Below are 6,422 nucleotides of genomic sequence, written 5' to 3'. Positions count from 1 at the left end.
ATGCAATTCTTTAAAAACCTCTCTCTTCATAACAGGAAACCGCTCTCCCTGTTTCCTGCACAACAGGCAACACTTCCTTAGCAACAGATGGGAAAGGTTGTTGGTGTTAACCCCTTAAGTAACCTCTGATGGATCTGATCGGGGCCAACGGTTCGGGGGAACAGACAAACCTTGACCAGGTTGAGCCTGGGACTCCATGTGGGCTTTCAAGGACAGAGGCACCTTGTGCAACACAGGGGGAGGCTGATCGTCTCCCACTTGGAGTCTTTCATCTGTCAGCTCCCCATGCACGATCGAACACCCGCACCTTGAAGGTCAAACAAAGTTGCAGACTTCTGGTGGAGTTTTCCAGCTGAGTTGAGTTGAAATGCAGAGACGCTCAACAGAAGTATGAGCTGCGCCGGAGCACCGCGGGGCTCTGCTCCTGGCTGCTGCAGCGGCAGACATCATGCACAGCGAAATTCCCACTCCAGGAATTTGGTGCAGGAAGAATGAAGCTCTGCTGCAGGTGCAGAGCTTCGGCGGACTCAAAGAGGTAGTTATAGATAGAGTTCATGTCACCATTACCGGATCTTGTCTTTGCAGTATCTCATTAAATGCTCAGTATAATGATGCCATTTCTAAATTATTAAGCATCTCACTAAAGAGGGTATTTAATGTGAAATCATTCGTGTTGAAGATGCGGCAAATGTGTTTGCTGCAGTAATTAAGCTGTTTATTTGTGTGGTTAGGATGCTGAATCATGTAGTTTTTTGCACCAAGAGAATGAAATCACTGTGAGTCGATTGTTTTGCTTCCACTTGTTACAATGGGAAACTGTAATTACCATTACGGAGTGTTGATGCCAAGACAGTTTTTAATGTGTCAGTAGTAGCACATTTATAGTGGCCATAAAGTCTTTTGTTTTTGAACTGCACGACTAAAGATAGCTCCAATCTGGACTTTTGGCTGTGCCAGATTCCCTCTCTCAAGAGTATTCCACTCACAATTGCTAAATACGACCTCTTTTTTTTTCAGTTTCATTTGTCAAAAATATGTTTTGCTTTTGCAGAGTGCGCAAATAGAACCTGTCAAGAGTATTGTGTCATGTGGCCGCAGAAAAGAATGGCTTGCAGAATAAATATCCCTCCAGATGTGGCACAGGCGGTCAAAACATGTTTTTTGGACAAAGTACTGAAAAATTTCCTGGACTGCCTGTGGTTGCGCGCCGTGTTTGTCACCCCACCTGGAACATGACTGGACTGGAGAAGAAAAAAGGGGAACGGAGACATTAGGAAAAACATGCTGTGCTAACTGGGGACAAACAGACTCCATCTCCCCTCCACTCGGCTGCACACGCAATGCCAAACAGGAAAGGGATCAGGGAAAGGGGTCAGCAACTTGTTCCCAGAGCCGAGGCAATCTATAAACACCTGCATTGCCAGCCGCTGGACACTGGACTCAATGGATGTGCTGAGTGTTTTTATTCCCCTCTGAGACTACAGCTATGTGACAGCACACATCAATGCGGCCGATTACTGGAATGCAAATGCAAATGTTTCGGCCCATCAGGACGTAACGTGTTCTTTAACGTATGTGGCAGCTTTGCAACAGAAAAAGGTTTCTGAGAAAATAAGGCACTAAATAAAACAGTTATGCAAAGTAGCTTTAGTTTAATAAGTTCAGGTATTGATGTGATACACAAGGGCAATCAGGCTTTCACTCTTTAAGGTGACCCAAAAACCTTTGTAATTGGACGGCAAAGCGCTTGACTGCTGTAACGGATCAAATCACTATTGGCATGTTTTATTGATCCCTAGTGGGGGGAACACAGCCCCGAGCTTTAGATTCTGAACAAGGAACTTTGGAGCAGAGGGTATGTATAAAAGTGGACAATAGAGAGCAGACTTTATATATTTTATATAAACTTTATATCACAAAACAACATCAACCGCTGGTGCCCACGAAACTCAAGCGTCTTTATGCAGAAAAACAGTTTTGCGTAACCTGAGAGAAACTAGAAAACCCTGTTGTCAGCACTGAATACTCCGATCTCCCAACAATATTAAGCAAGGATCCCCTCCCACCAAACCCCCCGGAGACACACACACACACACACACACACACACACACACACACACACACACACACACACACACACACACACACGCAGCTTTGAAAGTCAGCACTCCATCAAAAAGCAGCAAATACAGATTTGATTCCCCACAGGGCCTTCAGAACTCTACAAGAAATCAATGAAACCGACCCACATCATTGTTGTCATTTGAATAACAAAGACGCTGTGTCCTGGACGTGATATAATCACAATGTGGATTTCCCCGATGTCAACTGATCCAAATAATCGAGAGGTGTACCCATGGCTCATGTGATCACATACACGCCATTTCAGCAGAGCTGTTTGTGTTAAGGCCGTCCTATGAACCTAACCCAAGGTAAAATGCCCGCAGTTCTCCATTATAAAAAAACAAAGTACTGTTGCTCAGCAGTAAAAGGCCACGGCTACAATAGCTGTCACCCTGCCGTTAATTACCCACAAGTCAAAAGAGTAGGTCACACTCTGATAACGGATGAATTTTGTTATTCTTTTTCTTTTTTCGCCAAAGAGACAATCCACCGAACTGCACTGTAAAAACAATGATTTACTGATTCAATATAAAACTCCCAACGAAACACAGCATTTATGTGCTCTCCAAATTAAGCACAATGGCACAGTCAAAACATTTTGGCGTCAGAGATTAACGAGCGCTGTTGGGTCTTTTCATTGTGAGGGGCCGTTGAGTTAATGTGGTCCGTATCTATGAAGGGTTTTACCGTGTTCTATATTTACACAATCTCTGCGGTGTGTTTGTGTTTACCATTTTAATGGCCCTGAACACTCATGTCCCACGTGGCAATATAACACATATTTCCCACATGGAATCTGCTCTGAACAAGTGTGTGTGTCCATGTGAAGTGTGTGCTGTGCACAGGTTCTCCAAAGAAGCCCAGAGCCTGGATTTACTCCAGTGTTTTGCGACTGGGAGGATGCAGATCCTCCTGCTAACGAAACACACTTCTCTGCCAGAGCTGCTGTACAACTGTGGCTGTATTCAATTTTGTGTGACCTATGTAACAACATGCAAGAGAAGGAACATGTGCATTGAGCCCACGTGTAAGGCTGCGTCCACGATCATGCTGGAGTGCATTAATTCCTTTGTGATTCTTCATAGTTGAACAGTGAAATATGGACGTTGAAGGTATCACACAAATGAAAAACAAACACACAGACAAAATCAGAACAAGACCTCAGATAAATCAACACCATTCATTGTGAGCAATGTGCATAAATTGTGTGCGCTGCAAAAACAACGACACTCCCACGCACACATCACAGGAGAGAAAACATATCTGGGGGCTTTCCAACTTCTTCTGACAATGCATGTTTCATCACAGATATGGATGAGCGATGTGATGTCCGTGTGCATGTGTGTGTTCACTCAGCCCGGCTGTCCGCGCTCCCTGGATGGACGCACCAGAGTGTGTGGAAAACACAGATGGTTGTTGCTTTTGCTTCTTCCGCTAGACCTGTGTGACCTTTCACACAAAGATAACAGGGCAGTCTCTTATCCCCAGAACCCCCCCACCCCCCCTCACCCCTCCCTCCCCTCTCTTCCCTCCCCTCTCCTCCACTCCCACCAAAAAAAAAAAAAAAGCCGAGCCTGGCAGCTCAGACGGAGGACTTCCTCCCTTCGAGCTGTCTGATAGAACAATATCAACAGCCAGCACCACAAGCTCCCTCTTTGTGTCTCCACAGGCTTTTGTGTTGGAATGATTAAGTCTTTTCTAATCAAGACGACTTCATCAGACAGGAAATGAGAGATCTGCATGAAAATGAGATGTAGCCTTTGCAACAATGTGAGAACCCTTCTAACTCACTGGTCTTGTATATTTTGCTTGTCTATGCCTCGCAACACATGCGCTCTGATCATGCTGAAGTTTCAGCATATTTAAAATCAGATTTTTTTTTTTGTTTATTACAACATCATTTTCATACATCATTTTAGTACAGTTCATAAAAAATTTAAAAACAAAATGATACAAAGTAGTCCTCGTCTTGGGATCATTGTGCTGTATTTGTGCTCACGCTGTGCATCTCTGTACTGTGTCTCAGCTTCCCCACAGCAAGGGTAGATAATGACATTTTACTCCAGAGAGAAAATCATTTGATCACATATCTTAAAGGATGAGACTGCCCATGAAACAAAACTAACGAAAACTGATGAAGACTCAAACCAGATCTTTTCAAATGTGTCACAACATATGAAAACTCAATATATTCCATTAGCCGCTGCGCTCTGTAGGTTCAGAAAATGTTACTCCAATGGCAGTAATGAACCATTTCTTGAGGGTTATTTTTAGCTGTGGATCAATATACCTTTGAATTTAAAGTATTTTCAGCATCTAGACAGTGTAAGTGGGGATCACGGTGATGAAGTAACATGTCACCCAGTGCAACAGTGTCGCTCGCTGGTGTGTTTCTAGTTTTGTTGTTTTGGACGACAATGGAGCTCTATGGCACAGAGGAATAAGCTGTGCATACACAGACAGTACTTGTTAGTATAGTATCAATTAATTGTTGATTTTGTTCTGTTTTTTTGTTGACAATACAACATCACCAGACTTTTCTCACTTTTATCAGTTTTAATTTTGATCTTATTTCACTTTTAACTCCGGCTCATTTTGTCCCATATATTCATTGGGTGTTTGTTTTTGTCACCTTTCTGGATGTATGGCGTGCAATGAAACAAGAGCGGTCCAGCTGTCCTGTCTCTGGTCAGACACTTTGCTGAGGTGGTTAAAGCCAGGCTCTCATGTATTCTCATGCACAACCAGCCTCGAGGGAAGAAGGGTGTGGCGGAGGGAAGGATGCTTCATGCACAACCTGGTGGGTTTTCTACCGGCATCAGCACAAACAGCACGGTCAATTTTCATTTATGGAAGAAGCAAAACCACCAAAGTGTGTAATATGCTTTAGCGTGTATATTTGACTATGCGATTTAACACGTCAACAATGCGCAGGCCACAGTATTGCTCCGGTGTGGTTTAACTGTCTCTCGATGGGAAGCAGAAGAAAGGGTTTGCATTTATCTTTGGGTAATACGTGCACCAAGTGACGGGTGTCATTCCTAACGCTGCCAATCAGCAGCTATCACTCCTATTGAGAAGGTGTGTTTCCATGGCAACCTAGAGGTCAAAAGGGTCAACTCTCATACAATGGACCACAACCAATCGTTACTGTCGTCTCAACACATTGGCAGGGTCATATTGCCCGAGTTGTCATTATTTGGTGCAGCGAAAATCCCTCTTGCTCCGTCTCCTGGGACTCACTTTCTCTCCTCACCCCTCATTGACCCAGTGGCCATTGTCTCTAATGCTCACACTTGTTTTCTTGAGTGGGGTCTTGCTCTGTTGGATCATATTGGTTTATGAATTCAGCTGTGTGGCACCAGTGCACTAACCGAGATTTAAATGTCAGGTGATGGAGCCACTTAAAGTGTGAGTGGCTAACAAAGATATCCGGCTGTAGAGAAAGTGTGAAACATATCTGACTGTTATTGAGAAAAACATGTTGAAATAGCAATAACAATTCAGATTAAGCTAATGAAATGTGGCTTATTGGATCAACGAGATATGTGCAAACGACATTGCTGTCACTGGACTAAGTTAGCCAGCAGACTGTAATGAAACATTATGTCAGTAATGTCATTAAAACCTTCCCAGCTCTGTAGAATGTGTCACATTAAACTGATCTAAAGTTGGCATAAGGAGGACAATATTGCATGCCCCCCCCCCCCCATACCTCCCCTCCCCCTTGTTTGTATAGATCACTTGAAAATGTAGCTGTCTGAAACCAATAGTATAGTGAATGCAGGAAATTAAAAAAATATAACATTCAGAAGAGAACAAGCATCACTGCTCTTTCCACTGTAGCCAAAAATAGATCCCCACTGTGAAAAAATCTGTACCTTCAAGCAGTATGCACATTTTATGACCTCCATTACAAAGTTTGTGCAAACACAGACATAAACAGGCCATAAAAGCAGATATATCATCCTTAGGGGAACAAACCCACTATTGGATTACTGTTCTTCTCAGGATGGACATAAGCTTACTGTGCTAAACAAAGCCCTGCTCCCTTTAGCAGACAGACATTAGTATGTATTAGCATCAGTAATTTGAATTGTTGCCATGTTTTGATAACGTATTTGTGTGAGTTATGGATGTTACATTTAGGTGTTTATTTTTGCAGATGCTTTTTTCTGCCTTATTTTAATTGGTGCGTCTAATAAAGGTCGGCAGGTGCGTCTCTTATGATTATATGAAGGTTTGACGCATCGCCCCTTGAAAGGCATTCAGGAGTTAGTGCAGCGTTGATTTGAACG

This window comes from Gasterosteus aculeatus, chromosome 17 (assembly GCF_964276395.1).
Source record: "Gasterosteus aculeatus chromosome 17, fGasAcu3.hap1.1, whole genome shotgun sequence".
Classification (NCBI taxonomy): Eukaryota; Metazoa; Chordata; class Actinopteri; order Perciformes; family Gasterosteidae; genus Gasterosteus; species Gasterosteus aculeatus.
The sequence above is the reverse complement of the archived record's forward strand: the minus strand, read 5'-3'. Positions refer to the sequence as shown.